The sequence below is a fragment of the Panthera uncia genome, chromosome F2 (genome assembly GCF_023721935.1).
Source record: "Panthera uncia isolate 11264 chromosome F2, Puncia_PCG_1.0, whole genome shotgun sequence".
NCBI lineage: Eukaryota > Metazoa > Chordata > Mammalia > Carnivora > Felidae > Panthera > Panthera uncia.
The window spans coordinates 34,626,288-34,637,672 of NC_064812.1; the positions used below are offsets into that span (position 1 = coordinate 34,626,288).

The following is an 11,385-nucleotide window of genomic DNA, read 5'->3' on the forward strand; positions in this document are numbered from 1 at the left end:
TGGAGACAACTGGGGAAAATTGAGCCAATTGGACAATAATTGAGTCCGAGTGTATTGTTATTATATCTCACCAGCAGGATATTAGATGATGTTAAAAAGTTCTTGGTAATTGTAGGTATCATAACGGTCTCATGTTATATTTTTATTAAAGTACTTATCGGTTGGCGATAAATCCTGAAGTATTTACAAGCGAAATGGCACATCGTCTGGAATTCACTTTAAAATATTCCAGCAAAAGCAAACAGACCATTAAAATTGTTTGGTTGGGGAAGACTGAATGAAACAGCAGGACAGTGCTTGAGGCTGAGTGGTGAATACATGGGGCTTCATTGCCCTCCGTTCTACATGTGTGTATGTTTTTAAAATGCCATTAGAAGTTAAATGAATACAATTAATTTCTGAAATCTTGAGAGCTGAAACGGAGGAGTTTTCCAGGCTCCTATCAAAGGGAAAACTGGCATGTGGTGAGATTCCAAGAGGTGGCAGCCCCAGGGAGCCCTGCCGGGCAGCAGCTTCTCAGCAGCACAAGACGTCTCCTCCCCGCACGGCCATTGTAAAGCTGTCTATTTGACATGCTGCCCTGGCTTCTATAATGTCTAACTATCTACAGAGCTAATTAAATTATTAGACTCAGAGCTGTGAGATGGCCCAGTTTACATGCAGAGAGTACCTCTTCCAACGCTGTAGCCACTAAGCGAATTCCCCTTGAAGTCATAATTAGTCATCCGGAGTGCTTCCCAATCAAGTTGTGTCTCTGATAAAGAATTCCCAGTTTGCTCCTAACACTTCCCTGGTGGTGAGATTGTTTATTTAATTTCAGCACAAACAGATGGAGGCGGGTGCAGACCAGGAGAAAAAGGGTTCTCAGTCTGGCCTGGAAGGGCCAGTTTTTGAGTTAGGGAGTCCAGTGAGAGGGGCCTCTACTGAACTAACAGGGACTGAGTTTATGCCTCTTCAAAGGCTCAGACACGGCCTGGTGCCTGTGATGTCTTTGGGATGAGGGAACTGTGCCCCCGTCTTCTCTGCCAGCATCCATCAAGGTCAGAGAAGGGGCCTAACCCCCTTGAAGAGAAGCAACAGGGATGAACAGTGTGGGAGATGGAAAAGCCACTGTGCTGAGAACCAAAGACGTGAGCTCAGGGTAAGTCTCCACACTCATCTTGGGCCCTGGGGTCCTCGCCTACAAGATGGTGGCTGAACAAAGAGATTTCAAAGATTCCTTTCCGGTTATGAAATGGGTTTAAGTGGCTGGGGTTCTTTTGAGAAATGGTCCAAAAACTCAGAGCGACATGTTTGCAGTTTCCATCCTCAACAGAGCTATAAGCATCATAGCTTAGTGGCCAAGAAAGGACTCTGAAGCCAGAGCGCTTGGGTTCTGGTGCAGCTACTGCCCAGCCCCCCCCACCCCCCGCCGCAACAGTGTGGCCTATTGCTTAACCTCTTGAACCTCGTTTCCCCTCTGTCAAATGAGGATAACAGCAGGAATTTCCTCGCACGTTTTATGAGGACCAAGGAAATGAATACACATACAGAGCTGTTGCTATGACGTTTATCAAGAAAAGTAACACTTTATACACCTTTACAGCCCTAGGAGTGAAGCATGATGCTGTTGACATTTTATGATTGAAATTGGGCCCTCCCCACTGATTTTAGAGTCTGGAAGACGGGCATTCCTATTAAAACCTTGGCCCTAGGTGCGTCTGGTTGGCTCAGAGACCCACACTTAATTTCGGCTCAGGTCATGATCTCACATTTGTGACATAGAGCCCGTCTTGAGTGTGAAGCTTGCTTGGGATTCCTTCTCTGCTCTTCCCCTCACTCATTCCCTCTCTTTCTCTCAAAATAAAAACAAACCTTGGACTTGACACTGATACTATTGATATGAAGTAGTGTTTATTGAACACATTATTTTCTAAACTTGCTTTAAAAAAATTTCTTTTAATGTTTATTTATTTTTGAGAGAGAGAGACAGAGCATGAGTGTGGGAGGGGTAGAGAGAGAGGGAGGAAGACACAAAATCTGAAGCAGGCTCCGGGCTCCGAGCTGTCAGCACAGAGCCCGACGCAGGGCTCGAACTCACGAGCTGCGAGATCATGACCTGAGCCGAAGTCGGATGCTTAACCGACTGAGCCACCCAGGCGCCCCTCTAAACTTGCTTTTTAAGTCAGAAGGTTGGAAGGACAGAAGGTTGGAAAGGACCTCTAGGGTTTTCCAGCTTCAGCCTCAATCAGAAGTTCAAGGCCATGTACAAAATCACTGCCCAGTGACACGTCGTGTTCTGCTTGAATTCCTCCGGGGACATGGGGCTTACAGCCCTCTGACAGACCTGCTCTTTGAACCTTGCCCCAGGAGAAAACATGAAAAGAACTGAAGATCTTTAAGCTGGAAAACAGGTTAGTGGAAACATAGCTGCCTTTAAATATTTGAAGGATCGTTATCAGTGTTAAAAGAAAAATGAACATTAAGCATGGCCATTAATGTATTGTCATTATGGTGATCATGTATCCACCTCGTGCCCTATGTCAGACACCACACAAAATGCCTTGTGTGACTTCCAATTTAATCCTTCAACATCCCCCTAAGACATTATTAGTATTCTGATGTTATAGTTGAGGAAACTGAGGTAGAGGACAGTTAGGTAAAATTCTGCCCTAGGAGATACAGTCAGTCAGGGGCAAAAACAGGATTGGTCTGACTTTGGAAGGTAGAATGAGAACTGTTTTTGCAGAAATTCCTGGGACCCTAAGGCACCCACTGTCTGGGAAGCAGGTTTGGGATCAACATGATGAGAACTTTAACATGAGACTGAACTCATTTCAGGTAAGGAAGGGTTGCAGGGCTTTTGTAAAACACACATACACACACACACACACACACACACACACACACACACACACACACATACACTCTCTGATCAGCCTGGCATGGGTTTCTGGAGAGACAGTGGGTAGACAGGAAGGGTGGGGACCTGGGGAGGCCAGACGAACGAAATGGGCTGGTAGAGAGGGTTGCCCATGGCCGGTGACAGGGCTGGAGAGAACACCCAGGAGGCATGACTGGCGTGCCTGCAAATGTGTGGTCTCCAGCACAGCTCTGCCTCCCCACTGTTCCCTCCACAGTGGACCCTATTCTGGACCAATCTCCCTGAGCAGACGCCACTCTTCCTACTTCACAGGGAAGGTAGAGGTCATTGGGCATAGCTGACCTCAACTGTCAGCCTCTCTGCATGACCTTCACTTCCTCCTCCCCTGCTTCAAGAACGGGGCTCCAAGAACATCTCGGGATCTTGACTTACACACTCTCCACTCTCTTTCTTGAACCTTTATCTGCCCTGTCCTGGCTTCTTTCCATCTGCCTGTCACCTTGTCAAAAACACAAGGGAAAATAACTCTTGTGATCCTGCACCCAGCTCGCAGCAAGTGTCCCGGCCCCCTTCTCGAACCAAGCTTCTAAAACACAGTTGGCGCTCACTCTCTCCAGTCCTTTGAGCATCTGCCGTCAGCCCAGCCCATCCAGCTTCCAAACACACCCACGTAGGAACTGAGGACACCTCTGGCCTCTCAGTTCCTACTGTCCGGCAAACACTTGTGGCCTCAGCCTTACCTGACCGGACCTGTTACTCACTCCCTCTTTATGAAATTCCCATTTCTCCTGGTTGCTATAAAATACTTTCTTGGTTTCCCCCTTACCTTTCTGGCTCTTTCTGGATCCTCTTTCTCTGGGGCCTGTTACTTGTTTACCAGGAGCCATCTGAGCCCCTATGCCCAGTCTAGACCCCCTGCAGGACCATTCACCCCCAGATGGCTTCTCCACGCTGCCCACCCTCCCAATCTAGACATCCAGCTGTCACCCAACAAACACCTCAGCCCCTACATAGAGCTGCCTACTAAGGGGGGGGCTCTGGACCCTCCATATAGAAAGGAAAAAGAGCCCCCCCCCCCCGCCCTACAAATCTGCCAACAGCTTTAAGGGATTCCTGAGAGATGCTGAACTATACTCACTACCCTACACAATATGAAGTCTTAAGGCTTCCTATGGTCCTAGGCTAGTGGGATCCTCTGACCCAACTCCTTCTGCCTTCCTCTAACCTCAGACCTTCTGGCTTTGCCTTTGCCTCGGCCCTCCAAGGCTGAACCGTGGGTATGTGATCTTTCCTCCACTAATTTGCTTCCTTTTGGTCCCTTCTCTCAACCCCCTATTCTCCCACTTCCCCAACACCTGCAATGCCACACATTACATCTCTATCGCAGCCCTCTCCCCTCCCCTTGCATACACTATTTATAGAGGCCAAATACATTATTATGTCAGCTACCTTTGCAGCTCGCTTACATGTCGGGAGAATAGAAATGGCTCACACAGACACCATGACAGGTGCTGTGTCAAAGTCACGGACGAAGACCACACATGGGTGCTTCTCAGTCCTCAGCACGGGCTCCAGACTATGGAGAGGCCGCATCAGCTGGGCCTCAAGGCACAGACTGCCTGAAAAGGAAAAGAGTAGCCTTCCCCCACGGAGGGCTCCCAGGGGACCCAGGGCACCCAGGATCTCATAGAAACAAGAGGTGTCCTGGCCTCAGGACAATGCTGAGGGTGGGTGAGAGGAGGAGCAAGAAGAGGAACATTCTGGCTGGGAAGCTTGCAGACGCCCTGCTGTGGGTCTGCGTCCCAACGGGGCAACTGAATCAGGCTTCTCTGGGCTCCCTCTGTGCCCTTTGGCCTTTTTCCTTCACCAGAACCAGTGTTTGTTCTTTGTCAGGAGCAGTTGTCCTAGGCTGGTGCTTCTCCTTTTTCTTCTTCTGAGGCCAGTATTTCGGTGTGCTCCACCCCTGCCCTTTTCTTTGCCCCCCCCCCCCAACTGGGCTGACCCTGGGGTGGGGGGTGGGGAGTGGGGCATACCTTCCTCCTTCCCTCCTCCTTCTCCCTTTCTACCCTCCTCCCCCCATCCTCCTCCTTCCTACCTACTTCCTCCCTCTCCCTACCTCCTTCCTCCCTCATCCCTCCTCCCTCCCTCCTCCCTCTTACCTCTCTCCTCTCCTTCCTCTTACCTCTCTCCTCTCCTTCTCCATCCCACCTCCTTCTCTCTTCCGTCTGCTCCCTTCTCCCTGTACTGGGACTCAGAACTGCGCCCACCCCAGGGAGCTCAACATGCATTTCATGAGGGACATTGGGTGTTGCTCAGATATTCTCAGACACCCAAGAACAAGCTGTAGATAACAGGGTGGTTACACGGGGCTCAATGTACACGGGGCTCTCCTGCGGTTGCTTTCTGATAACCAGACGCCTCGCTCAGGATGGGGACCGGAGATATTCTTACACTGCTCTGGCAACTCTCGTTACATCTGTGGACAATAATTTTTGTCTTGATACCCAATAACTTTTATTTCAGCTTGGCCCACTCTTGAATTCTCCTTAGATCAAAGCAGCTTAACCAAGAATGTCAGAAAGCAAGCATTTTCTGAATTAACAAGAACCACCACCCCAATCTTTCAAGAAGAAGAAGAAGAAGAAGAAGAAGAAGAAGAAGAAGAAGAAGAAGGGGAGGAGGGGGAAGGGGAGGAGGAGGAGGAAGAACACCAGAGAAAATATAAAAGAGATTTCAACCAGACAACTCTCACCTAAAAAGTTCTTGTAAAAATAGGTAGATCGTGTATCTGTCCCACATTGCCTGGGTCTCTAAAGCCCAGATAACAAAAATCAGTTAAAATCCTTTTTTTTTTTTTTTTTTAAAATAAGAATTTATGGAATGCTGTTGCCTTTTAGAGGCTGGGAAAATGGGAAACACTGTGAAGCTGAGCTTTGGCGTGATAGCCACTGCCACCGCCGGGTGTCACACACCAAGGCGAGGCGCTGTGCCAACCGCGGCAGACACGTTACTTAATTTCACCCCCTTGGAGCCCTGCGAAGCAGATATCATCCTCCCATTTCGCAGGCCCCAGAGAACATATTTCATGACCCAGGAGTCAAACTCGATTCTTTCAAACTGCAAAGTCTTGATGCTTAGCCCCTGCACTCCCCCTGCCTCATGTGTATTTCAGGTACCTGGCAGATCCATTATCATTCACTCCCATCGCCTTTAGCAAGACTCCCAGAATCATTCCCAGCTCAGCTAAGGGCAGAAAACACAGAACTCGTGGAGTGCTTGTCCCTTAATGTCTTGAAGGCAATACCAGTGCGATCTAGATCAGGACTTCTCAACCTCAGGATTACGCATGCTTTGCCTGGGATAATTCTTGGTGGTGGGGGGGGGGGGGCTGTCCTGTGTGTGGTACGATGCTTAGCAGCATCTCTGTCCTCTGCCCACTAGAATCCAGCAACATCCCTTCCCGCCACCTGTCGTGACAACAAGAGTATCTCTGGACAGGGCCAAGTGTCCACTGGGTGGAAGACACTGCCCTCAGTTGGAACCACCCATCTAGACGTCCAGACCATCAACGGGGACTCAACACCTCATCCCTGCCCCACCAACTTTGCTCTCTATGCTTTGCGTACTCCTACCTTGAAGCAACAGACCTGGCAATCCCACAGCAGGATGGCAGGAAGAGAGTGGCTGTGAAGAACTCAGTAACAGGTGATCTCTAGAAGTCAGGTAGGTTGGCAGCTGGCATCGGGTTTCCGGATTTTTCCACATAGGCCAGTATTTTCTTTTTTTTTTTAATTTTTTTTTTAACGTTTATTTATTTTTGAGACAGAGAGAGACAGAGCATGAGCAGGGGAGGGCAGAGAGAGAGGGAGACACAGATTCGGAAGCAGGCTCCAGGCTCTGAGCCATCAGCCCAGAGCCCGACATGGGGCTCGAACTCACGGACCGTGAGATCGTGACCTGAGCTAAAGTCAGACGCTTAACCGCCTGAGCCACCCAGGTGCCCCAGGCCAGTATTTTCTTGACGAAAACGTCAATTTTACTTCCCCTCATGTCAAGTCTTCTACACAAAGACTATTCTTAGTATGTTTCTATTTTAAAGGTCATAGATGTGAAGACTAGGAAAACCAGGCAGACAAATGCTCACGACAATGAAAAGAGCAGGTGACAAAAACTGTATGAACTCTGTCGTGGCATCTAACGTGACAAGAGAAATGATGGAATGAAGGATTATGGGTGGTGTCTTCCTCCTCTTTCTAAATTCCCTTCCTCCTCTTTCTAAAGGTAACTTCCAACGTACCTTCGTACTTTAGAAGGTAAAATTCCAGATGGTGTCCCCAGACGTAGGTCTCCCTACCCCCCTCTCCAGGTCGTGTCTCCAGAGCAGTAACCTCACAATGAACAATTACTACCTGCTCCCTGAATTACCACCTAGATCCCCAGTGTGACCATAGACAATGTCATCTGTATAGGCTGTGCCGTATCTAAACTGCACTTAATACGTTTGTTTAATGAAGTTTATTAAAATTCAAAAATGATTACATTATTTTTCAGAAAAAAATGAAGATTTATTCTTCCATTGCCTGATCCCATTTGAGCATCTGAAACCAACGGTACCTGAGACACCCCCCCCCCCCCCCCCCCTCCCTCCCAGGGATTCCCTTACCTGGAGGCAGCCTGGAGGCAGAGGTGGACCCTCCTCCCTCCACTGCGGCCACTTTGGCACTTTAGGCCCCGCCCCTAACCTGAGCTGGACCCATCAGATTCTCTTTCTTAGAAATTCGGAATTTTGAACCAATAGACCTAGGCCCTTGTCCTGTTCATGTAAGCGGCAGCTCTCCAAAGAGTCTATAATAAATTCCTGCTACTTGGATCCCCGATTTCTGTCCCTTCTGCAATCTGGTTGGTCCATTTTGCCTGGAATCCTCCCCCACCAAAAATAATAATTTTATTTGTTTGTTTGAGCTGGTTCTAATTCGAATTGACTCTTGCTTCTTCCGACTCAAAGAATCTTAACTCCTAGATGTCATAATTGACATCTCTTTATTATCCACATAAATATCAGGCCATAAGTATTCTGACCCTCTTGCCAGTGGTGATGTCTTTTATGGTCTCATCTGAAGAGCAGAAATACTGGCTTCCATCAGACTGGTTGCATTCTCAGCTCTGCCCCTTTAAGTGCGAGTTTCCTTATAGGGTGTGTGGACACTTAACTGCTTTTGCAGGGGATGAAGGGCTTTGAATGAGGGGTGTGCTCGGGGCTATTTCTGCAAGGGGCTGTGTCCCCTTTACATTCTGTCTCAAGCAAGAAGATACTCGTTCTTCTTTATTAACTCATGGTCTAAAAAAACAAAATCCCATTTTGCAAAAACAGTCTATATTTCTCTCTGTGCACTTCCCACTTTTTTTTTTTTTCTCTCCCCAAATCCCAACACTTGATTTGAAGCATGTCTTCAAGGCCTTCAGTTTCCTATCCGGGATTTCCTGACCTTAGAGATGCCTGTTAGGTTTCTTCTGACGTAGAATTTGGGTCCTCATGAGAGTCCCTAACACTGAGTAGTGGTTAACGAGCTTGGAACATCTTTAGAGATGCTTTACCAACATCCCATACATTGGATCCAGAAGTACTGATAATTACTGAGTGCTTACTGTGTGCTTTGCTTAAGTTGTCTTATTTAATCCTCATGCAACTCTGTGAGGTAGGTACGATCATTCCACCCATTTTACAGAAGAAACTAAGGCTCCGAGCGGTTAAATAATCTGCTCAGTGTCACATAACTGGTAACCGGTAGACCTTGTGTGCTCAGCTGCCATCTGCGCTAAATTTGCTGCCTTTACGTTACATATGACTAACTTCCTGGCCTGCCCTCAGTGAATGATGAGCCAAGCACCGGGACACCCGTGTTCATCTTGGGCCCAGAGCAAAGTTCTCCGTATCTAGGGACCTGAAGTGTCCTTCCTCACAGGGCCTGGGAGCAAATACCCTGCTTTTCCCGAGAAAGTCCCCGTGTGTGGTGCAGTCCTGTCATTTAGAGTTACTGCTCCTCCTTCTCCTGTCCCATCCATCTACGTGCTGTCTACACCCTCCGTTTCTTGCACTTCTGCTTTTTTTTTTTTTTTTAATTCTTTTTTAACGTTTATTTATTTTTTGAGAGACAGAGAGAGACAGAGCAGGAGCAGGGGAGGGGCAGAGAGAGAGGGTGACACAGAATCCAGAGAGCAGGCTCCAGGCTCCGAGCTGTCAGCACAGAGTCCGATGCGGGGCTGGAACGCACAAGCCGTGAGATCATGACCTGAGCCGAATTCGGACGCTCAACCGACTGAGCCACCCAGGCGCCCCTTCTTGCGCTTCTGTTTAGTGAGCACTTTGCTATGTACCGCATGAATGCACAGAACATATTTCACAATAAATATCACCTCTTGTTTTTGTCATTAGGGTTCACACCCCACCCCCCCAGCCCACACACACACATGGGCCCACATGGCCCTGTGTGATCTATCCTGAGCCACCTCCCTGACCACCTCCCACCCCTCCCTCTCCCTCACAGGCTCCAGCCGCACCAGTTTCCTTGCTGCAAGCTCGCTCCTGCTTCAGAGACTTGGCATTTAGCGTTCCTTCTGTCCCGATTGCTTACCCACTTCCCTCAGTTCCCGCCTCAAATATTTCTCAAAACCTGTGCTATGCCCTCTTCGTAAATGATCTCATTTCGTCCTCAGCAATCCTGTGAGGTGGGTACCATGTTGGGTTAAGCGCCTATGAAATTGCCAGTATTTGACCATTTGACTTACCGGAAAGCAACTTCCTATTGTTCAACCTAATATTATGTTGATTTTACAGAGGAAGGAATTGGGCCTTAAATAATTTGGCCAAGGTCACACTGTTACCAAGCGGCAGGGACAGGATTCAGTCTTAGACCTCTTTTATCCTAAGGTCCACACCCTTAATGTCTAACCATTTGCCTCCCAGACCTTCCCTGTTTCTTTCTTGGATTTTTGTCCTTCCATTTGGTCAAGGAGCATGACATACCCTCTACGAAGCTGGGGTACCAAGAAACTGAAACACTAATGTTCCCACTTGAAGAGCCTCGAGCCTTCCAGTCAACACAGAGGCTGCCTACCTGGATCTTTCCTGTCTCTGCTATCTGGCTCCAAGCCGCTGGTAAGTGAGCCCAGACAGCCAGGGATGAGCCCTACAGACCAGATCTGCACTTCCTGAAAAGTGAGGGGGCATCACAAGCTATTAGGCCTTGGGGATCTTGCCTGAAAACAGAAAAATGGCTCAGAAACTGGGGAGGAGAAAAGAAACCTGGGAACTTAAAAACACTATTTTAACACTGTTAAACCCTGTTATAACTCTCTCATCGGCTGAGCAGAAGCCTCCCTAGGTAGTAAGCACATAGCCAGGGGCTTGGGGGAAGTGTCTGAGAACCAACATCAGAAGAGAGGGCAATGTTAATTAGCACAAGTGTATGGGGCACCTGGGTGGCTCAGGCGGTTATGTGTCTAACTCCGGATCTCGGTTCAGGTCATGATCTCAGGATCCATGGTCATGATCTCAGGGCCCAGGTAAGGGCCTTGATCTCTAAGGGCCCTGATCTTGGCTCAGGTCATGATCTCAGCGCCCTGTGTTGGGCTCTGTGCTGACAGTTCGGAGCCTGCTTGGGATTCTCTCTCTCCCTCTGTCTCTCTCTGCCCTTCCCACACTTGCGTGTGTGTGTATGTGTGTTTATCATGAGAGGAGAGAAAGATTCTGAGCAAAACCACACCGTGCTCTCTCTCTCTCTCTCTCTCTCTCTCTCTCTCTCTCACACACACACACACACACACACACACGCACACACACAAAGTAAATAAATAAATTTAAAAAATATATAAGCACAAGTGGAGGGCTTTGGGGGAACACCAACCATCATCACTTCTCGCCCCCAGCATACATGCAGTCTGAAGACCAGATCTGGCCCAAGCTTGATTTTGTTAATGCCATTTTGAATATCATTGCCAGACAGTAGCGTATGTTACAAACTTTACCAGTTATGGCAAATCTGCTCAGGGGAAAAATGACTCCCATCCTCTGTTTAGCTCTCTGGGTTCCCAGTTTTACTTGGATTTGGGTCTATCTGCCAGTTCAATATCCTGCCAGGTCTTTGATACCTGGAGGATTTTTAGAGGATGTACCCTGGAGGGTCATTCCACATCCTTATCTCACTGTGTTACTGAAAAGGAAAGTCCATTAAGTGTTCTTAAGCAGAGGAATCACATACTATCAGCCCTTTTGCTTTGTTTTGTAAAAGATGACTGACAGCTGTGGGAAGAATGGATGAACTGGGGACAGAACCCGAACAAGGAAAACCATTTCAGAGGCCATCGCATTCGTCCCGCTGAGAAATGCTGTTTGCTTGGCCTGGCCTGTGCCGGCGGCAGTGGAGGGAGACAGAAAAGGACCAATTCAATAGGTATTGTGGATGTATCTGTATCAGCTGGCACCCCCTCTGGGGGTGAGCTGAGCAGGTGCTCCAGGTGGTCTA

The 11,385-nt window shown here is 48.3% G+C and overlaps 1 long non-coding RNA gene across 1 annotated transcript; it reads left to right on the forward strand.

Moving 5' to 3' along the window:
• Positions 1–857: 857 nt before the first annotated feature.
• LOC125924792 (uncharacterized) lies at positions 858–5,558 on the forward strand. The gene is made up of 3 exons (XR_007458577.1): positions 858–1,141; positions 2,729–2,820; positions 5,387–5,558. It is a non-coding gene; the product is annotated as an uncharacterized LOC125924792 (long non-coding RNA).
• The last annotated feature ends 5,827 nt before the right edge of the window (positions 5,559–11,385 follow it).